At 44.3% G+C, this 23,254-nt stretch overlaps 1 protein-coding gene and 1 pseudogene across 2 annotated transcripts in view; both read right to left on the reverse strand.

Annotated features, from left to right (window-relative positions):
* The window catches only part of PTPRJ (protein tyrosine phosphatase receptor type J), a gene marked incomplete at its 5' end in the record, with an annotated part of 146,073 nt that overhangs the window by 86,703 nt on the left and 36,116 nt on the right, over positions 1-23,254 (reverse strand). The gene's annotated exons all lie outside the window — the stretch shown is intronic.
* Positions 4,256-4,691, reverse strand: LOC308431695 (ubiquitin-conjugating enzyme E2 D3-like; annotated as a pseudogene). Its single transcript has one exon. The product of its transcript is annotated as a ubiquitin-conjugating enzyme E2 D3-like (transcript).

Below are 23,254 nucleotides of genomic sequence, written 5' to 3' on the forward strand. Positions count from 1 at the left end.
TACACTGAGTACCTTACAGGGAATCGTGCACTAAAACCTTGTAACTGGGAGTTTTGTTCTGCCTTTTTGAATCCAGGAATATGAAGCTCAGAGAGCAAGACTTTAGCAAGAGCTCACACAGCTCACCAACAAATGTCAAAGTCAGGATTTGACCTTGCATTTTATCAATTAATTATATACAATAAAATGAACATGTGTGCTTCTACCTGTTATTCACATGTTAAAATTACACACAGAATTGAGGGCACCTCCCAACACACAATGCTCCCTTTGAGGCACTTTAGCCCCGAAGTGCACAGTGGGAGAGTTCCCCACTGATGGTTACCTTATTCTCTGTGCGCAGTACCAATCACTCCAAACCACATCCTATTCCCACCACAACCCAAAAACCCACTTCCTCCACAGAACACATCCCAGGAAGCAAAAGTCAACATTAGGCCCTGGCGTCTCCAAGAACACCTTGAATATTGATCTATGTGTGCCAGCTAGTAACTGAGCTGGAAAAACAGACTTGCAAAGCCTGGCAAGGGATCAGAGTGCCTGGCACATCTTCAATACTTCTGGCTAGTCCCAGCATTAGCAGAGCTAAGCCAAGCAGAGTCCTGGAAAACCCCCAGGCCAATGCCGGGACCAGAGATAAGAGAGTCACAGTAGTGTTTCCTAGACTAGAGCCTGAGGCCTGCATGTGGAAGGGCAGGCAGGCATTTGTGCACCGGCCTGCCTGGCAAGCTAGCTTCCTTGAAGCAGAGCGCCTGTTGGCTCCTCTGAAAACTCTCAGTATGGTATGGTGCTCTTCCTCACATGTCAGTCACAAGACCTGTCCTTAAGCCCTCCCAGACCAGAATTGATCAGGATGATCACATTAGCATGGGTAGAAGGGAAAAGAACAGAGGACAAAAGCAAGCAAAAGGGTAGAATATGCTTGCCTAGAAGACCTGGCAGAAGATCTGGGTCTTTGATACATGAAGAAAAAATACTGTTTCATGCTCAGCAATCTCACCCAAGCAAAAACATAGTCCATATTATTCCAGAAACGCACCTTGGTGTATGTTGAGTCCCTATGCACCAGCTCCATAGTGGGGTATGGACAGAGATAGATCTAATCCAATCTATTCCCTTCCTTTCATCCTCCCAATCACCTTGTGAGACACCAGAGGCGATCTGACTTTACCAGTGAAGAAATTCACATTCAGGGTTGTTAACTTGTTCCGGTGTGAAACCAACTCCATGGTAATACAGAATCAGAAGTCTGAGTCAGAACTCCCACTTCACACTTTTCATGAAAAGGCATCAGCAAGGGTAACATCAGGAGACCCAGCGTACGCAGCAAGACCACAGAGATGCAGACATTCAGGACTGAAAATGATACCAAAGTTAGAAGATGGTGTCTGGGCAGGTCTTCCAACATCTGTAAGTCTGTCTTCGCCTGAGATAAGAGCCCATTTAAATCAGGCAATACAGAGTATGTGGCATGTGATTTCAATACAGGTCAATTCCCAAAGTGCAAGGTGTTAGTGCAACTGAAGCTCACAGAGCAAGACAGAAAGCCTGCTACCCGAATGTTTGCTGAAGCACCACCATCATCATCCTCATCCATTTCACCATCCGGAAGCTCACTTCTGAGAGCTCTCGATGTCCTGCCGCACTCACTGTGGTCTTGGCCATGTGACTATCCTTAAAAGACAAGGAAGTGATGCTCAGATGAGTGTCTGCCTCAAAGCCAGAGGGGTAGAAGGATGCACTCCCGAGGAGTGTAACTCCAGAATGCATGCTCAAGATGCCAGCGAAGAAGCTTCTCCTGACCTCTAACCTCAAAAAGTTTAGCTGTTTGATCCCAGATGATAAAATTAGCAAGAGGTCACACTACCAGGCAAACTTGCTCCCACTTCCTCCTGGCTGCTTCCTAAAATCACAGTTTCTTCAAAGTTACTGCTTCCTATAGTGTGTCTCCATCCCAGAACTTTACGCACTGAGACTGCAGCTGGGGAGACAGTTTTAAGCACTTTCTTAGCCACATCACTGGCCTCAATCCACACAAGGACAATAGAGCCCTCAGAAGGTCTCCTGGCATTAAATGTCCAATGGGGTATAAAAATCATCACTTAAGAACTACACAGGAAAAAAGGTTTAATCCAGCAACATAGCTGATCGGGCAAGAGATCATAGCCAAAGACCTTCTAGATCTGTGTAATTCAGCTGGGATGCAGAAACACCTTGGGCACAGTTCTCGTTTCCTCTCAGCATCCGAGGAAGTAAACGCAACACATACAGAGGGGTTTGTAATTGAGTGACATATTTGAAGGTGGCGGAAGCTGTGGATGAAAGTGTGCCTGGTTGGAGGAAGGAAGCGGACCCTCGAGGTGTGTTCTTAAGGGTATGTCTTGTCCCTGGTCTCTTTTTCTGTTTGTCTTTCTGCTTCTGAGCCCTGGGAGGCAAGCAGCCTCCTCTGACATGCCTCTCAGAGCCATGACATTGTGCCTGACCTTATGCTTAGAGCAATGGGCTGAACTGTGAGACAAAGGAAACCTATGGACTAAGCTGGTTTGCTCAGTTTGTCACAACGATCAAAGTTGACTAGTCCCTATTTGGGATTGAGCTGCAGTGAACATTGGCATACACATATCAGCTGTATTAATTAAAAAAACTACACAGGAACCCAAGACAGAGCAGAACAATGAACAGGAACTGGGCCTTAAATTCCAGTCCTATTATGCGGCCCATGAGCTAACTCCTGCTCATGACCCTCACGGGGCCTCTGTGAAAAGCTGAGACTAGTTACACCAAGCCCTGAGCTCAGGGCTGCCTCACTGAAATACAAGAACCATAAAGATTCAGGTCATCAGCTGAGTCTCACCTCACAATGCCCTGAAAGTCACTGGGGGAAACGGGAGCATGTTTTTCCACTTTTGCAGGTTAACACAGTCATCAGGAAAAAACGTCTTCCATACTTCCTTATGTATGGGATTGGAAATATTAGAATTAAATAACTTCCTCTAGGTCAAAAAAGATCTCAAGTAGCTTGACCTGAAAATCAAATGTAAGACTCCTCCAGCTCTCGATTGGGTCAGAACACTCCCCATAGAGCACTGACACTCAAGCACAGTGCATGCTTATGTGTATACACGCCCACATATGCACACTCATGGCAGCCCTGCATACCTAACCTTTTATGAAAACGGCATGCTCAAAATTATAAAATGCAGTTATAAGTAAATTAAAAATTTTTACTAAAAATATGTTCTAGATTACTAGCTACTAACTAGTGGGTATTTTTTTTAAGTTACTGATAAGAGAAACCATTCATGGTAGGCACCCAAAAAATCATTTATGTCATATGATCATTTCAGGAATACTATACAATCATGTCTATGATGTGCACTGGGGATAAAACCCTAAGAAATACAGCAAGAACATGGACAGTGTTCATCTACAGATTGTAGATTAGGACATTTTCATCTCCCCATGAACATCTTTGTTTTCTAGGTTTGTTATCTTTTTTTTTTTTTTTTTTGGTTTATGCAACTTTACTGAAGAAAAATAAATCAATTACTAGGAGAGCTATTAGTTGATCACTCATTCATCAACAACTCACACCATTGATTCAGTGCTGTATTGAAGTATTGGAAGACAGATTAACTAACAGCTCCAAGCCTCCTAACAATCTAAATGAAAATGACAAAATGTTTTTGAACAGGTCATTCCTTTATTGACACGCATAAAACATCACATTTTCTGTCCTACTGATGTTATAATTCAATACCAATTCTCCAGCCACATCAGTCATGAGCATTACGTATACAGTGCAGCCTCAGATCTCTGGCAGTGGAAGGCTAGACAAGAGTGGATGCTGCTAGGACAATGCTTCCTTCGCTGTGTCAGCTGAGCATCCATCCCGCCTAGGACGGCTTCTTCAGCACGTTAGAGCAGTGAGGACGGGTTTAGCCTCATAACCAAGTTAAGAGTGAAGACATTAGCCACATAATACACATGCCCCAGTTTTAAAAAAAAAAAAAATTCTTGGGCAACTGTTCTCTTGTAATTACTTTACAGTTTCTAAAAGCAGTTCTCATCCAAAGCTGGAAGAACTTACATCTTCTCAGATGAGCATGTGAATGAATGGAGGGAAGTAAACAAAAATTAAAATTAAAAAGATGAGGTCTGATAGGGGAGCAGCCGGATAAGAAAATCAAAAAAGGAACAGTAGTTTAACGTTTATTCCAGCTATAATGCAGGTTACTCTGACTTTAAGGTAGCATCACGTGGCAAACTTCTGAGCCCACTCCCGGGATATTCTGTTGTACTTATCTGTCTGTGTTAGAGATCCGTGCCACCTCTGGCACTAGGGGGTCATCCAGGTTTGGATCACATAGCAGTGAAAAAAATGGATAAAAGAACTTTAGAAACAGTTAAAGCAGGAGACACTGTGGTCTTAGAATATCAAGACAAATGCTGCCATTACTGTTAATGTTTGGATGATAAATTCTTGTTGTAAACGCCTTAGGTGGTTAGAAGGTAGTCTGTAGGAAAATGAACTGTCAAAAGGAATACACCACCTTGCTATGGGCTGTCACTAGATTCCATAATGTGGCTTGTCAGTGAAGCATGTCATCTCCAACTGGACTTGCAGAACATTGTGCTGGAAGGTCACAGGCCAAATCACTAAGTTCCTTATTAATCGGTTTCAGCGCCATAGTCTGTGCTTTCCACCCTGCTCCTCACTATCCCTATGTGTACTCACACCGGCTCTGCCAGACACAGGCACTTGTGATGTGCCTCATGGCCGGCTTACCAGAGCTCCACTGTTTATCTTTAACAACCACTGAGGAGGCAAGGAAAGCCTTGTGGGTAGGTGAAGGTGAATCCCAGTTCAGTTCCACCTAAGGTGACCTTGGGCCAGGTACTTACCTCTTCCCAGTTAACAGCCCAACAGGAGCAAGAGCCCTAGATGGCAGCTATTCCTATTAGGCTCTGGGAAAAGCAAAAACACAGGTACCACAGAATCCAAGACGGCATCAGTTAATTGGCCATTTCCCTGCAGCAGCTGTGGTACACTGAGGAGAAGACAAAAATGTTCACCAGGTACCCCAGCAAGATCCGTTAGACTTACCAAGATTCACGGGAGAGCTGAGAGCAGGGAGGCATCCTCTAAAATGGCTGCTTGCTACAGAAGAGAGCACACCTCACCCTATTCAGACCTAACCAGACTACTCTGCCTCACTAAACTGAGCAAATGCGCTTATCAAAAAGAAATAAGTTCTCTGCTTTTACTGCTGTATATGACGCTTTTATAAATTACATTTTCATGACACCGTCTTGAAGCCTCCAACGTTTAATTAACTTTACAAATAAATGCTCAAAGGTTCAAAAACAGCCCAGTAGGTACATAGCAGGCACTGGGGCATGTGTGGGCCAACGTGGGCCCTAAAGGAACTCGGGTAAAAGGAATCACCATCATATGCCACTGTGTATCCGAAGCCTCAGAAAATACACTGCCGCAAGTGAGCCCTAGAGTAAACGGGGGCATCTCTGAGACAACAGCATGACTGATTCCTGCATCTGCCATCCTGTTGAATGTCGCCAAGTGTGGTGACTGAATGTGTAGGTTTGACAAGGAGATGTGAAATTTCTTCTACTTAATTCTGCCCTAAGCCTAAAAGTGCTCTTAGAAGTAAACTTAGCTCAGCACATTGGCACACAACTGAAATGTCAACACTTGGTAAATGGAGGCAGAAGAGCCAAAATCAGGTCAGTCACAGAGTCAGCTTGAAGCCACTCTGGGCTACATGATATCCTACTTCAATAATAAAAATAAGGTCTGGGAAGACAGTCATCTATAAAGTGCTTGAAGCCTGAGTTCTCACCACACTGTGACTGTAACGTAACACTGAAAAGGCAGAGACAGGAGGACCTGAGGCTTGATGGCCAGCTAATCCAGCAGGTTAGCAAATCCTGAGTTCACTGAGATATAAGGTAGAAAGAGATACAGAGGATACACCGACCTCACTGCTGTACACATACACACATATACCAAAGCACAAGACAGTAAACTTAATCGAGAAAACAACCATAGTTGATAAAACACAGCCATCGACCTCACTGCCGTACACATACACACATATACCAAAGCACAAGACAGTAAACTTAATCGAGAAAGCAACCATAGTTGATAAAACACAGCAGGCTTTATCAGCTCTGTGTACAAAAACCAACATACTTCTGTGACATGCCACAAAACCACATTCACAAGACGGCAGAGGTTATAGAACCAGAAAAGCAGGCTTGCCGGGGTGCTCACTCCAGAAAGCACAGGAATGTTTTCAGCTCACTGTACATTTTCTTAGTGTCAGAGACTCAAAGACCTTCCAGCTTTCAGTTGGCTCTTCAACAAAAAGCACTTTTATTCACAAAGCTTTGGTAAAGCTAAGCTATGATTTTTTTTTCTCTGCAAATTCCCAGAAAGGAAATATTTAAAGGGAGCTTCACAGATGAGGCCTCCAAAGGCAGGCTCTGCTGCAATTTAATTTTTATTCTGAAAGGCCATCCACACATATGGTCCATGTCAAGCTGCCATTTCCCATAGAGCCCTATAGTCAAAATAACAGGTCTTCCAGGTTTCTTAAGCCAGTCTCTGTGTCAAATGCACCCAGCCTGTCTCCATTCACTGTATAACCCAGTGTGGAGTCTGACACGGTTGGCCATAAGTCAGTGCTGAACCACTGGGCATATCTGGCAATGTCTGCAAACACTCTGGTTACTACAATTGGGCAGGGTAGAAAAGGGGTGCTTCTGATGCCATTAGCATCCTGCCGTGCATAAAACATCCCCCAAAACAAAGCACTACCTCCTACCAAACATTACCAGTGCGGGTGTGAGCCCTACCGAAATGCAAGGCTCTGAAATAAAGCTGTTGACTGTGAACATCAGTGAAAGTTTACTCTAAGCAATGGATGTTCTTTGGGAGAAAGTGGAGCCTCTCCAACTACCCAGGCAATGATTGACTTTATTGAGTTTTTTGAATGTTTTGTTTTGGGTTTTTTTTTTTTTTTTTTTTTTTTTTGGTTGTTTGGTTCTGTTTGAGGCGGGTGTCACAGGGAGACAACCAACTGTCATGTGAGGATGCCAATACGTAAGTCACATGTATATGTGCAAAGCACAAGATATCAGCATCCTCTGCCATCCACTGTCTTTCTAGTGACAGGGCCTCTTCACTGAAAGGGGAGCTTGCATTTTAGCTGTGCTGGCTGAGCAGTGAGCTCTCATGATCAACCTGTCTCTGCCACCAGAGCTGGGACTACGGTTCACAGGGCTATCCCAGCTTTTTGTGGGGGTCCTAGAAATCTAGGCTCAGGTCGTGATGCTTGAAGAGCAAGTTCTGTTACCAACTGAGCCATGTCTCCTGCCCAAAGGTACATATTTTTTGTTAGTTTTATTTTATAGTTGAAGAAACACTGAATGGAGAAGGAGGGCCAGGCATTCAAAGTGAGTGTGCATACTTACATGTATTGCCACACATACACTACACAAACACACAACACACATTTCTCCAACCAAAAAAAACAAAAAGTTCCTCCAATGATATGGCTCAGTTGGTAAAGGCACATGCCCAAGGAAAGAGAAGTAGGTGAGACCCTAAACCCCTTCAACACATCTGCTAGGTTACATGGACAATGATGTCCACAGCATCCCCCAAGAAAACCACTAATGACTAGAACCCCATCGAACTGGCAATAGCCAATCCAGAAAGCTCAGAACCCCACAAAAGCCCCATGAGAAGTGCATACATACTACATGAACAGGGGAAAGCCTGGCTGAGTCACCCTCCTGGGTCCCCCTCATGCTCATGTGCAGTGGAGGAATTTCCACATGTCCATTTTCTACAAACTTGATCAGGATTCTAAAGTAATACGTTAAGGATGGAAACACATGTGAGAAGTTTATTTTAAAATCCTCTTGTGTCTTTATATGTGTTTTGTTGGAGGCAGGTGCGGTGCTTAAGATCAAACCCAAAACCAAGCACTCTACCTCTGAGCTGTGTTACCAGCACCTACATCTCACTACCCAGCCCAGGCTGGCCTTTAACTCAAGAGTCTCAGAACCCTGAATGCTAGGATATCTGCAGGCATGTTTAGTTTTATAAACTTTTACCCAAATTGAAATGTATATGAAGATAGTCAAACACATTTCATCAGATGGAATCCTGCCTCAGATCACAAATAACACAGGTTCTCCTCAGTCCAGATTACAAGCTCAGACATGCACTGCCCTTGGCTTGTTAAAAACATCAGTTGTGTTTGTGGTGCTGGGAATTAAACCTAGTGCATCACACACGCTAGGCAAACACTCCACTACTGAGGGCACCACCCACCACAGCCCCTACCTACCGATTTATTTACTTCTTGTGTGTGTGTGTGTGTGTGTGTGTGTGTGTGTGTACCAGAGTTCTGCATTGGGTGTCTTCTTCAGTTACTCCCTAACTTTTTAAACATGTTTTCTTTATGTGTATGTTTTGACTATAGGTATATATGAGCACCATATGCACACAGTGCCAGAAGAAGGTGTCAGAACCTCTAGGACTGAGTGACAGGTGGTTGTCAGCTGCCCAGGTATTCTGGGAACTAATCTGAGCCCTCTGTAAGAGCAGCAAATGCTCTTGATTGCTAAGCCGTTTCTCCAGCCTATCCCCCACTTAATGTCTGAGACAGGGTCTCTCACTGAACCTGGACCTCATCAGTGGCTAGACTGGTTGGCCATCAAGCTCCAGGAGTCTGCTGTGTCCTCTGTCTCAGCACTGGGCTAGAGACATATCATATATGGCTTTTTAGGTAGGTGCTGAGGGTCCTGACTCAGGTCTTTACACTCCAAAGCAAGCACAATTGGTGAACTGAACAACTGTTTCAGAGCCATTGGCCCCTGTTTTGCTTTCTGTTTTGAGATAGAGTCTTGATAAATCACTCACACTAGTCTTGCACTTGCTCTGTCTTCTACACTTTCACACCTCAGCATCCTGAGCAGCTGGGGTTAAAGGCTTCACCACCAGGCCAGGTCCAACTTTTTCCAAAGTGTGCTCTCGAGCTCACAGAGGAAGCCCTCGATTTCTGAGAGCAGAGAGCCTGTCACTCTTGTCCACTAAGGCCAGTGTGAGGCCAGAGCTCAGCACACAGTAGACTCCATAATTCCCTGGGATGAATAAATGAATGAATGTGACCCTTGGAACAAGGAGCTCAGTCGTCCATTTCTTCAAATATAAGACAGAGACATTACTCAGCTCTCAGCATGAGGATTGGATGAGCCAGTAGATGGGCCATGGCAGCCCTAGGCCTCCACACAGTGCCGCCTGAGCAGAGCTCAAGTGAGACCAGGAAGAAAACAAAGAGGTTGTACTAGACATGCATGTTATCTGCATGTTCCTCCTACTCACGCCACGAAGCCATTCCTTCACCTCTGCTGAAGGGAGCTGAGCAGGGCTGTGGTCTGCAGAAAGGAGCTGATGAGAAAACCAGGGCCACAGCAAGTCACCACCTCACTTAGGTGCTCTAAGCAAGTCTCCTCTGTCCCCATCACACTTGAGGATGAAGAGGAGGGAAGCCAAGGAAAAAGGAGCAAATCCAATCCGAATAAGAAAGATCCCTAAGAGCTGCAGTCAATTTGAGGAGGCAGCCCCATGTTTTCACTTGGACCAGGAGATGAGAGTAAAGAGAAGCCTGCCACCAGTTTCCATGCACAAAGAATAAACAGACGTACATCTCAGAAGACGCACTGATCACTGTACAGTCCAGTTCATAGCATGGTTTGTGTGGGCAGAAAAGACACTTCAGTGAAGAAGCAGTTCAAAGCCAACTCTGCCAGGAACACAGCTCCCAAAGTTTCTCTGGGATCTCTTTTCACTGGCTGAAAAAACAGACTCTGAGGACTTCCAGACCAAAACCAGTCAATCTGTAACAGGTATAACACCAAAATACAGGTTAACCCTCTGTCTTAGTCAGGGGTTTAACTGGGTTTAATAGTTTCTATTCCTGCACAAAACATCATGACCAAGAAGCAAGTTGGGGAGGAAAGGGTTTATTCAGCTTACACTTCCACATTGCTGTTCACAACTAAAGGGAATCAGGACTGGAACTCAAGCAGGTCAGGCGCTGATGCAGAGGCCATGGAGGGATGTCACTTACTGGCTTGCTTCCCCTGGTTTGCTCAGCCTGCTTTCTTATAGAACCCAGGTCTACCAGCCCAGGGATGGCACCATCCACAGTGGGCTGGGCCTCTACCCTTGATCACTAGTTGAGAAAATGCCTTACAGCTGGATCTCATGGAGGCATTTCCTCAACTGAGGCTCCTTTCTCTGTGATAACTCCATCTTGTGTCATGTTGACACAAAACCAGCCAGTACAGCCTCCAAGACACAAGAATGTTCCTTAAGACAAAAATTCCAAGTCCCACCTTTTGTGCAGAGAAAGAACGTGATAGACATGCCAAGGGGGCTACAACATAGCAGATGTGACCCTGAGAGGCAGTGATACAGGCAAAGTCCCAGCACAGATGTGAGGTCAACCTCCCCAAAATTCTGATAACCTATTGTGACCAGAAGCTATCAGGGATCACACACAAAACTTCATCAACCGTGAAGACCTTTATTCCACCACTGCCCACTGCTGGACTCCACTACTGCTCTTACTCCCTCATACCTGGGTCTCTAAGATCCTAGCATCCTCACCCTGGTTTTGAGAGAGCTACAGAAAGAGCACTGCTCCTGATTTTATACCATATCCCTTTCCACACATGGGGAATGGGGGGGGAAGCACCTGAGCTGTCAGCCTATCATCCTGACTGACTTCTCATTACCAAATCTAGGTGGTAAACAGGAACATGTGCAAATGAGTTAGTCTGTTCACCATTACTAGCAACCCAATATGCACTGAAGATGGGTCAAAACCCTTAACCACTCAGGCTGAGGCTTAGACCCAAACACTGTGGAGCCCCTTGGGCCTTCAGCACCCAAAAAGACTGATCTGTGAATCTGCCCAATTGTACAGTAGCACTCACTGAAGGACACACCTCCCACCTTCCAGGTGGGACCCACTGAGGCAGTCAACCCTACAACCAGCTGAGAAAATAATTAGTTTGAACCCACGGGGGGGGGGGGAGTGGGGAGAAACCTTGAAACAAACACAAGTGAAAAGGCCAAAATATACCTCCCCTTATCATCTCAGGGAAAACACTACAACCCTGTGTAGGGCTTACCTCAAGCCCAGTCCTCAAGGATGAAGAAACACACCAAGTGCTACAAAAACCCTTGGATCAAACTAACCATCTAGGAATAGAACTTTCCAACTAGAACTTGTGCCTCTCTTCAGATAACAGTGGTCCTTTTCAAGACATCAAGGTTTACCGCCACCATCCAGCCAGTCCGAATGGACCTCAGAGCCACTCATAAAAGGAAAGCTATTGACAGAGTCGATCACCCGCCCCAGGCCCCACACCCTTGTCCTCCACCCATAGGTTGGCACAAGATAAGGTATGATGTCCCTGCTTGATGAGTAGAAGCCATCAGCACACTGCAGCTGAACCCCTCCAGGAGCTCCCATGCTTGTCCACAAGAACCCCATGAGCTATCTCATCAGACCTTGCCGGTCTTGAACTATCCCTGTTGAGGTGCAGCGGGGTTGAATAACTCAAAAAAGGGTAAAATAGAACTTCAACCATTTCCTTCCCTATTCTGCTTGGGACGCCCACTGTCTCATACAGGTGGCACTTCTTCTGCTTAGTTGAACAATGAAATGTGGGGTTTTCCCCCCTAAAGACAAAAACTGAGGTTCTTGACTGCACTAGTTAACTCTCAAATCCCTCCACCCTCAAGCCAAGAAGCCCTGGTCTCCATAGGCCTCTGCCTGCGTCTTTCCGGCCTGAGGGGTGTGGTCCTGTTCTTGGAAAAGAACAAAATCTGACTAAATGTGACCTCATTGCTAAATATGGTGCCAAAAGAGAAAGTCCTGCCTAAAAGAAAGATAATCAAAGGCTATAAAGACCACTGTCTGTGCATGAACCAGGTTCCAGTCCTGGCAGGTCAGTACCCACACTGTAGGGTGTACTCTTTCTCCTAAGAAAGTACATCAACTGCATTTAGATACTCTTGGAAGACTTTCGTAACAGATCAAAGGTGAGTGTGGTTCCATGGCTCAAAACGAGTATTATTCATGATATCTGTATAAGTCTTACATTTAGGGAAGCTCTGCTCTCTGAAACAACACCCAGCCCTTCACCCTTTGCCCTTCCCCCACCTCTCTCTTTCTTCTTACATTCCTCACTTTTTTATTCACACACACACATACACATCAGGGCTACAGATAGAGTTTTACAAATGTCTACAGTCCCCAGGGCTCTCAACTGCTGTCCCTCAGCACGGAACAGAGCATGTCACTAGACAGGCCACTAGCTTCACACACTAACTTCTACTAAACACACTTTAATCTCTTAGTTTCAGGCCAACCTGTTCTACAGAACAAGTTTAAAGCCAGCCCGGGCTTCACTAAAAAATAAAAATTACTCTTGTGAAACAAACTTTCTCAAGCTTGAGATAGGCGGTGGTGCTTTTCATGACACAGAAATCTTCCCCTTGACCACCCCAAAATGAGAAAGCCTCCTGGTTGAATGTTAGAAAAAAAGACACCATGTGCTAGCTCCAGTGAGCAATGATCCAGAACAGAGTGTCCTATTCATAAAAAAAAAAAAAAAAAAAAGAGATGTTTTCTCTGACTACTCAGAGCCTCAGTCATGTCCAAGTGGGCAAATAAAACTCCTGAGCAAGAAGACACTGAAGCGTAATTCCCACCGTCACACTGTTCCTTCAGCCCTGTGTCTCTCACAAAAGGCCAACGCCATCTAATACGGATGTCAATTCCTGAAAGCATCTAATAAATCCTGACAGACCCATTCAAATGATCGGATCTTTACTGAGTTAATAAACATTTCTAGTTGGTCTCCATATAAATCCAAACTGTCCCTCTCCAGAGTGTGAATGTGTGTGTGCAACACTTTTTAACCTAAGAATAGAAGGTCCCCAAGCTTTTCATCTCCGTGACTAACTAGCCACACCCCATGCACCTAGGCATACCATGATGGTTAATGATAATCTGCGTGATACACACAGGAGCCATTCAACAAGAGTAGTCACTACGCAAACCTGAGAAAAACACTCCTCGCTTTCTCTCTAATCCTTCCCTGAGCTCTCGCTGTGAGTAAAGCACTGGGTAGAGACAGAAGTGAAGGAACCAGGATGCTGGGTTCAAGAGGTAAACAGTCTAGCAGACACAAAACACAGCACAATCAGATGCTCAGTGCAGCAGGACAGACGGACCCAGGACAGACTTGATCTGCCTAAACTCCCAGGTGGGCCAAGTGGGGAGAAAAGGGTGTAGAAAGTAAGATCTAGCAAGAAGTAACATCTATCTATAGCCCAAAAGGCCCAGAAAAGAGAAGCGCATGCCTGCCTGGAATAACCTGGAGCCTTCTATGACTGGGGCAAACACAGGAAAAAAGGAATGGCCAATTGGTCCATCATTGTGAGGGCAACAGGGGACCAGGGAGGATGTTCAATGGTGGGAGGAGGCCATCAGATTGATGTTTTCAAAGCATCTCTTTCTCCCTCTAGCACGTTTGTAGAGGCTGCAGACAAGTAAAACCACAAACTAATGGTCACATCTGTGTGTCTAGCAAACTATCCAGATTTTGGTTCCAGGGGGAAAAAATCTTTCTTTTCCCTTTTCTCTTCATAATGATCCAAAAGTTTCCAGGCATATGCATATATGTACATGCACACAGTACCAGGGTCTTGCAGTGGAGTTCCTAGGGCTTTGTTGCTTAGCAAAGCCTCTGTCATGGGAGAGTTCTAATGAGTAAAATGGAACAGTAGCTTGTCTTCCAAAGAAACAAATCTAAGACCTGCTACTTGGTGAATTGAAGGGTACCCTTAACCATCTCTGTCACACTTGAGCTCTTTAGCCTCACACAGCACATTCCTGGGGGTGGATGGGGATGGGGGGACAAACACTAGGGGAACAGCTCCTGGTAGACCACTTGCCTTTCTGGGCCAAAGGGTCATCAAAGCTGAATAACAAAACCTAATTCCCTGGTAGTTGTAAGGATTAAAGAATTTGCAAAAAGCAATCAACACACAGTACATGCTCAAAACTCAAGCTATTATCAGTCACTTAATAAATGTCCTCCCTGGAGAACTGAATAGAGGAAAAGTTGCTTGCACAGAAACTGACATCTCTACTATCAACACTCAAGCTTCTCCATTCCCTACCCCTGCCACTGGAAGTAATCTTCGGCATGAAGAAAAAAATTCACTATCACTACACACTTCCTATGGGCAAGGCAGCGCAGAGGCCTCAGCTGCAGAGATGACATCAAAATGACATGACGTGACCCAAAGAAAAGATTCCACGTGACAGGCACAGCTGCTGCAAAGGCACCAGAGGCTGAGAAGGCAATTGTGTGAAGAGGTTATGCTTAAGAAGCAAAGAAAGATAATCTGAAATGAGCCTTGGGAACAGCAGGGACAGGGCTACCCAAGCCATGTGTAGGGACATCCATTCTTTGCTCTGCCACATGCCACATGTTGGTTATCTGCCTGTGTTCTGGATCACCCACTGGCTTCCACAAACTAGACTCTCCTACAGGCAGCATCTCTCTGTAGTGATTTCCAAAGCTTTTCCAGTTCATGTGACCAAAGTGTACAAAACCCCCTCTGTATTTTCTCCTGGTTCTGAGAGAATACAATTTAGAAAGACTACTGCGGTCATGAAAACTGTGTAGCAGAAGTTTATGAGCTAGGGTTTGGTTAGCATGTTTGAGGCCCTGAGTTCTATCCCTGGAAAAGGCTGGTGGAAAGTCAGAAGAAAAGAAAAGGAAGGTCTATTTTGCAAACTACACACATGTACAACTGTCATTTGATTGACCAGAACTGGTGACTGATGTTCCCCAACAGTATTGCTAGGGCCCCTAAGCCATGCAGGCTATGTTCTAAACATCTGACTTGAGAAGACCTTCCAAATAAATGCTGCTCTTAGATGTGATATTTTCCAAACCATGTGACAGTCCTCTAACACAAGACACACGTGTATACTACATAAGGCAACCTGTCTTCATATGAGGTAAGGAGCACAGTCATCTGGCAAAGCCCTTGATAACAATCAGCCATGGAAATAGAAAAGTCAAAGGCCTTCTGGACCCCACAAGTAGGACGTACTCACTCATGAAGAGCAATATGGACCTGTTTCTACCAGGAAGACTTTGGAACTCCAACAGGTAAGTAAGGAGACAACAGATATACCACTAGAGATGGCACTGATTTGAAAGCAGGCAGATTTAGGGTTAAATCTTAAATTGTAGGCTGGAGAGGGGACTCTGTGAATAGGTTTTAAAAAATTGCTACATAAACGTGAGAAGCTGAGTTCAGATTCTCAGACCCCTCATAAAGGTAACACAGCCCCTGTGACCCCAGCACTCTTCAGCAACAAGGAAAATGGAGAAATCTCCAGAAGCTCCCAGGCCACCTCACTGGTACACTGTGGTGAACAAGAGATACTGTCTCAAATAAGGCAGGAAAGGCTCAGGTTGTCTCCCGACCTCCACAGTTGCCAATATGTTGCCACTTGTAACAAAACAGAGTATTTGACTTAAATACCCACAGTAAGTACAATGGGTAAGTAGCGATACACATTAACTACAAAGCCCCCATTAAAGAAAACAGTTTCCGTGGGGTTGCAAGCTAATACAACCACTCTGGAAATCTGTCTGGCGATACCTCAGAAAATTGGATATAGTACTACCTGAAGACCCAGCTATTCCACTTCTGGGCATATACCCCAGAGACACTTTAATACACAACAAAGATATATGCACCACAATGTTCATAGCGGCTCTATTTATAATAGCCAGAAGCTGGAAGGAACCCAGATGTCCTTCAGAAGACGAATGGATACAAAAATTGTGGTACATATACACAATGGAATACTACTCAGCCACCAGAAACAATGACTTAACCAAATTCTTAAGAAAATGGCTGCATCTAGAGAAGATCATCCTGAGTGAGATAACCCAGTCACAAAAGAACAGACATAATATGCAGTCACTGATAGTGGGATGCTAACCCCAGAGGCTTGCACTCCCCCAGAAACAACTCACAGACTGTATGAAGTCCAAGAAATAAAGAAAACAAAAAATATACATATATTCACAAAACAAGAAGACTTTGACTATTTCCATGTTGCGTTTTGTTTTGCATGTACTTTACGCTTATTGCAACTAGTACGTTTTCAATGCGTACTGTCAAGCCCTTGAAAAAAATCAAGTACTGACTAAAAAACATATTCACATGGTTTTATGTAAAATTTATTTTAATGTCTGAAAAAATAGTACTGACAAAAATGTATAATTTCAAGCAAAAAATGTTTAAAATCTTTACATTTATCTTTGTTTTGCAAAATAAAGTCGTTTAAAAAATAAAAAAAATGTAAAAAAAAAAAATAAAATAAAATAAAATAAATAAAATATAGATTTAACTTTAAAAAAAAAAAGAAAACAGTTTCCTAGAGATTTCATGATGATAATTATATTTAAATTTTTGGTTAATATTAAAAGGGAGTGAGATAAATGACATAGACCTGACACTTCTGAAATGAAATTTATAAACAAATGATGGCAGAGAAAAGGATTTACATTTACCACCAGGACTGCCTCAGAGAGCAAAACTGCAATTAAAACAAAGCAAGGAAGTCAATAGATGAAACTCAAGAGGATCAGTCTGGGCCCTAGACTAGCTCCCTGGAAGGTCGTGCTAGGAATGCTGAACCAGGCAGAGCAGAGATAGCTCTCTATCTATTCCAGCCGCGATGTAGGTCAGTGTGTCACTTCTTCAAAGAGGTGAGTCTGGAGCAGAGGAGCCAATAATTCAGAGGCAGGAAAGACAAGAGCTAAATTAAAGAGGCCCCTCTAGAGAACCAAGTACCCCCTCCCCTAAGACTTCAATCTTCGTGCTATTTTTTATGCTGCTACTGACTAAGAAGAATGCACTATTAAACAGGCCAAGTCTCCAACTGTCCTATAAATTGGTCCTGTGTTTCCCAGCACTAAAAGGGGTAGTAACTCAGGGAGCAAAATGCCAACAGTATGAATTTAGAAGATGGATAAAAATATATTCTGACCAAACTCCTCAGTGACAACCCTCTGAAGAAACAGAGGGACAAGAGAAATAGGCTTCTCTCTAAAACTTAATTCTATGCTCTAATTCAGAGCAGTATAATTAACCCCAAGTTTCACTGCTAACACTAAAGTTTTTCAGCCTGATGAGAATATCATTTAGTATCCTGCAATCGCCAATAATAGTAATATGACACAATGGTGCCTATTGAGGCTCTAATCAGGGCACATATTCATTTACATAGAACATTTTCTGTGACTCTCTGTAATACGACAGCACAAAGACTCAATTGAGACACAAGGCTCCCTTTCCCATATCAAAAAAAAAAAAAAAGGAAGAAGAAAGAGAAAAAGAGAAAAGACCCACAATTTCCTTTACAGGACGGCACAGATGGTCCCCACCCTCGCTGGGGGCTCGCACCACCCTGGCACTTCAGAGGAAACCCGCCTGCCCTGATGCCAGCCAGAAACTGGACACTGGCACTTGGTGTGTCCATCTGCCTGACCCCTGTGCAGAAAAAGAACATCCAAAGTGCTGCAGGGAAAGCTCCGGCAGGGAACAGAATGAGGGGTGTGGAGGGGTATGGAGGTTTTGAGGGCTGCTTGGGTGACTCTTACCAGGCCTGGGAAATGTGACAACCATTCCTCTATGACTCTACTAGGAGCTGTGGGCCATGAGGTGGGTCTGAAAGGGAAAGTATCTAGTGACAGCAAGTTACCAGAGATGGGAAGCCACTCTTTAGGGGTCAGAAGATACACAGGTCAGGGCTTAATCCCTCTCCACCTCCTTAACTGTGGACTGGGAACGAAGTACCTAATGACTCTGAGCCTTTATTACCGTCTGTGTAAATAAGGCCTCTAACACCGTGCAGGGACTCAGCTATTACTCGTCTACTACAGAACACAGGATATAAGCAGCAGCCACTGTAACAGCCATCGTCACTCTTTACACTCAGTTGGTTTCAAGATTTTTATCTTTCCACATGGTGTAACCTTGAACTTCTGGTCCTCCTGCCTCTACCTACCAAGTGCTAGGATTGCATGTGTGCACCACCAAGGCCAGTGGTACCTGTAGGTAGTACTAGGGACTGAACCCCAGGGTTTCATGCATGCCAGGTAAACACTCTACCAAATGCTACATCCCCAAGCTCCTGTCATTTTTTTTTTTTAAATAAAGCAGCTAACAGGTCTTAAAACAAGACCTGGAGAGAGTAAACAAGAACCAGTTTCCCAGCTGAAACTCTCATTCTGCCTCTTGTAACTGAGTGATTTCTATTTAATCTCCTCCCTGTTTGCTTTTCTGTAAACTGAGAATGCAGTTTCTACCACCTAGAACCATTATAAAGATCAAGTAAGTTTATATGCACAAAGTGTGTGTGTGTGTGTGTGTGTGTGTGTGTGTGTGTGTGTGTTTTGCAAAGGAGTATGCATAATCACATGCCAGGCACTGTTCTAATACTTCTTATATAAACAAAAATAAGATGACTTGGCAAGAGATCTGGGGGGAAATTGTGTCTTTTAATGCAACTGTAGCAATAGCCACTAATACTTACATTAATTAGCTCTCAGAATAATTCTGTCATTTCATCTTTTAAGTTAAAATTTAAGAAAAAACAGAACCGAGATGAATTCTGCAGAAGCCTGATCAGCACCCCACATTCTTACATACTTCCCTGAGACCAAAAGGGGAAACAGCTCAGTTAATGGGGAGCACAGAATGAATCATCATTTGTTCTTTTTCTGCTCCAGTCTCTGCTGCCAAGTTCTTCTGCACAGACTGCATCCTCCTCGAAGGCCATCCTAAATTAGTATCCACCCCAGAATGGGACAAGCATGAAAAGGGAGATTTCAATTCAGAAAAGTTCACAGGTTATTTTCCATCTGAGGAGAAGGTCTCTACTCTGTACAATGCCTTGGAGTTCAAAGTTGAAGACTTCACAAGTCTCTGCCTCACATTCCCCAGTGTGCTTTAAAGAGAGGCCATCTTTGCAATGCTAAGCTGCTACCTCAAACTGTCATCTAGCCTACAGAGATGTAGGATGGGTCTCATCCCTGTTCCCTACTGCTGAACCAAATCTTCCCTCCTCTTCCTCCTTCAAAACTACCAAGCCCTTTGAAAGGTCAACAATGTACAGACAGACAGACAGACAGACACACGCAATGGAGCCAGATCCCCAGCACAGACTCATCTTCCATGCTGCTGCTCCCAATTTCATCATTCAAAAGGATTTCCACAGCAAGAATTTCCAACCATAGCCATGCTCAAAGAACTGAATTACTAAGTGCTGGTCACTCTGCCCATATTCACATCAGAGCTGATTCCCCACAGATAATGGCTCATGAGTTTATAATGCCAGCCTCAATGCTCTCCTTGAACTCCAGGCTCCTGCTCCAAGCAGCCACACAAAAATTTCATGTGGGTAACTAACAGGCATCCAGAAGTCGAAAGTCCAAAGCATCTTCCTCCCACTTATTTAACGTCTCACCCACTTCACTATTTCACCACAAACCAATTGTCTGTCACTCACCTGCTGCTGCGGCTGCTACTGCTGTTTGTGATGATGATCATGATACCTCCTCAGATTAAAAACTCCCTTGGTGCCACATAAAACATGCACCTACACCATCCCCTAGTGTTGTGTCCCTGTATCCGATTTCGCTTTTCTTCACAGCCATGAGACCCACCCAACATTCGGCTTTTGTTAATATATCTGCCTATCTTCCCCTCCGGAGGGAAGCACTATGGAGGTGGGAGTTAGCACACTGCAGTGCACAGTACACAATCCGTGTGAAATAAAGGATACATGCAGAATGAGTCGGCTCACTGGTTGATGTTTGAGGCCAGACGACGAGAGGATCAAAGAAACAAATGGGATCATAACAGAAAAGATTAAGTACTTTTTTCTGTTTTATGATTTATTATAAGCTACTGTGATCAAGACAGCTTAGCACTAACAGGTAAATTAACATTTACGTGTTGAGTTTAGTATTAACAGTTAGGACAATGGACGAGAATGGAGAGGCCCACATTTATTGCCATTTGATGAGACCAATGACATGTGCATGTTTGTATGTGTGAACATATATGCCAGTCACGAGCACCTCAGGGCATTCCTTCTCCCTTCCATCTTGTTGAGACAAGGCTCTCTCTTCTGAAATGATTAAGTTTAATCGTTGGTCTCCAGCTTAGGCTCCTGGGTAGTCAGACTTATGTTAGTTAAGTTAGGCTTCTCAGTGTCTCTCAGCTCCTTTCCCTATCTGTCTTATTTCATAGTGTTTTAAAGTCAATGGTAAACCAAATTCCAGAAGGGATGAATGAATATCACAAAAATGAAGCCAGAAGTCAGACTGGGTTAAGCACAGTGGTAGAGTACTTCCCTATCATGTAGAAGCCTTGGGTTCAAGTCCCAGGGCAAAAAAGAAGGAGGGGGAAGGAGGGAGGGAGGGAGGGAGGGAAGGAGGGAGGGAGAGAGGGAGGCATGCAGGCGGGGAGGGAAGCAGGCAGGCAGGCAGGCAAACAAACCAGACTTGGAAGACATTCTGGTACAGTCTGGGAAAGACACTAGGGGCTGAATCCTGCTGGCTCACAGTGAGCCCTAACAACGCACTGAACACAAAGTTAGTAACTGTCTATATCCACCTTAACTCATCCTCATGACAAGCCTATGCCAGGGACCCTGTCCTTTAACATGGTTCTTGTTCTAATACCAGTGGGCTAGCAGAGGGGATTGGGAATAAGCCAAATAATGCTTAAAATGTTGGGGCATGTCTGTAATTCCAGCACTGGAGAGGCTGAGGAAGGAGAATCATGAGTTCAAAGCAGACTAGATTATAGTCAGATATTTTCCCTCAAATGCCAAAATATTTACATACTACTAATTCACCATCACAAAATAATTCCCTCTGGGACAAAACTGTCTGTTAAAGACCCAAGTTCAATTCTGAATACCCACATTAGACAGCTCACAACCACCTGTAACTCCAGCTCCCTGGAACCTATCTCCTCTGACTTTCATGGGTGCTGCACTCAAGTGCACACACCCACACAGACACATACAGACACATAAATAAAAGTAATTTTAAAAGTCCTTTATTTTACAAAAAGAGTTTAGTACAAGGTTCCAGAGTCCATTCCATCAAAGGTCTTCACCTAACCACGCAAGCCCAGCCTCCTGAGGCTCCATGCCACGGGGAGCTTCACAGACTTGTGAGAAGCATCTGACATAGTGACTGTGATCTGGACAACACACCCCACCCAGGTCTCCAACAGCACTGGAGCTTCAGAGCAGCCGTATGAGATGGTCTGATGCCCTGTCCTACTGACAACGCTGAGAGAGGACTTCACCAAGTCCCAATGAAGTCCTGGCTCATCTGCAACTCCATCAAATTCACTCTGTGTTACTGATCTTTGTCTCCCCTTTTCTAGGCACCCTTCATCCCCATTCCATATACAAAATCAGAACAACAAAGACCTAATAACCCCGATCACTGCACAGAACAATGAGGTGCTTCTGTGGCTAGAAAGAAGCAGAAGAATGGGGAGGAGTCTGGCACAGCAGTGCCTGCTACCTAAGCCCTTTGCAAACACAGCACATTGTCCATGTAAGCTCTTTACCTCCCCTTCTCTGAAAAGTAGTTTGATTTTAATGTCAGACATGGCACTGTAGACTAAGGCTATATCCCCACCCTCCCTCAGTGCTAGCCGTGTGCATGTGACCATGGGAAGACCTGTGAGACATGGGACTTCCAGGAAGGTTGCTGAGGGAGAACTGGCTCCATAGGGAAGCTCTCTCTGACTTCCTGCCAACACTGGGCTCAGTCACAACAGCTACAGTGATAGAGCCAGGTGCACCAAAGGAGAAAGTGATGGTCTCAGTCCTCTGAGGATCCTGAACTGTGGTTTACATGAGAAAGAAGAAAATTTTTCTATCCCTTAAGTCTTTAGCATTGCTATCAATCAGGCTTGTTGTTAACAGCAACTAAAGATAATCTCACCCAGGGCCAAAGTAAAACTGAACCGTGAACAAAACCCAGCCCTTCTCTTCCTTCCAAACAACTCAACCCCATAAAGAGCAAAGCATTGGCTAGAAATCGAACACCTTTGAAAACTATTCTGCCTTACATTTGAAAGGTTACAGTCTCTTATACTCCCACTTCTGTCTCTGGTCCCAAACAACATGCGACCAAGACCCTGTGTTTTCCTTGTTAATAGAAAAATGCCCCTCCCAGTCCTGCTACGAATCACTCCACAGGGACCTTCCTGACACTGAGGAAGAGTTGGAGAGGTGGGCACAGGAAACACACAAAAGGGGAAGAGGCAAAGCAGAGCCTCTACTCGAAAGTGAGTATCCATCTTTATGGCTTGGCTTTCACTCCTTCTCCTCTGCAGCTAAAGCTGGATGTTTATGAAACACAAAACAGTGTCACCCAGGTCTCCCAAATCTGACTTCTACGCTTCTCCACCATTCACAAGGGGATCACTAAAGAGATCCTGAATAAAGAAAAGAGAAATAACAAGTTCCCCAGCACCATTTGTGTGTGCACAGGGTTGGAAGATTTGTCAAATCACTGTGTCCACACAAAAGAAAAAATAATGATATGAGTAAAGTTTTTGTTAAAAGAGCTGGGAAGGGAAGATTAAGTAACTCCCCCCTTTCTCTTCTATCTTTCCATATAATCTGATTTTGTACATGTATATGTGCAGATGAGAATCAAACCCAGGTTCTCATGCATGATAACCACATGCTATGCCACTCAGCTATATGCCCAGCCCCTTAAATTTTATAGAATATGTCTGCATTAGTTTTATCAGCTAATGTTTCTATATATTAGTAACTCTCTATAGCTGTGGAAATAACTAGACCAATATTCAATGAAGTCATGATACATAATTAACTCGCATGAGCTCATATCCTATAGCCATGAACAGACTTGCTCAGAGGTTGATAGGCAGGTGGTGTTCACCACACACCATGCACCATGTACAGCTCCCAGCAGAGGGCCTGGCCCACCCCACCATCAGCATTCAAAACCATGGTACAACATGGCACAACCTGTG

The sequence above is a fragment of the Micromys minutus genome (genome assembly GCF_963924665.1).
Source record: "Micromys minutus genome assembly, chromosome: 17".
NCBI lineage: Eukaryota > Metazoa > Chordata > Mammalia > Rodentia > Muridae > Micromys > Micromys minutus.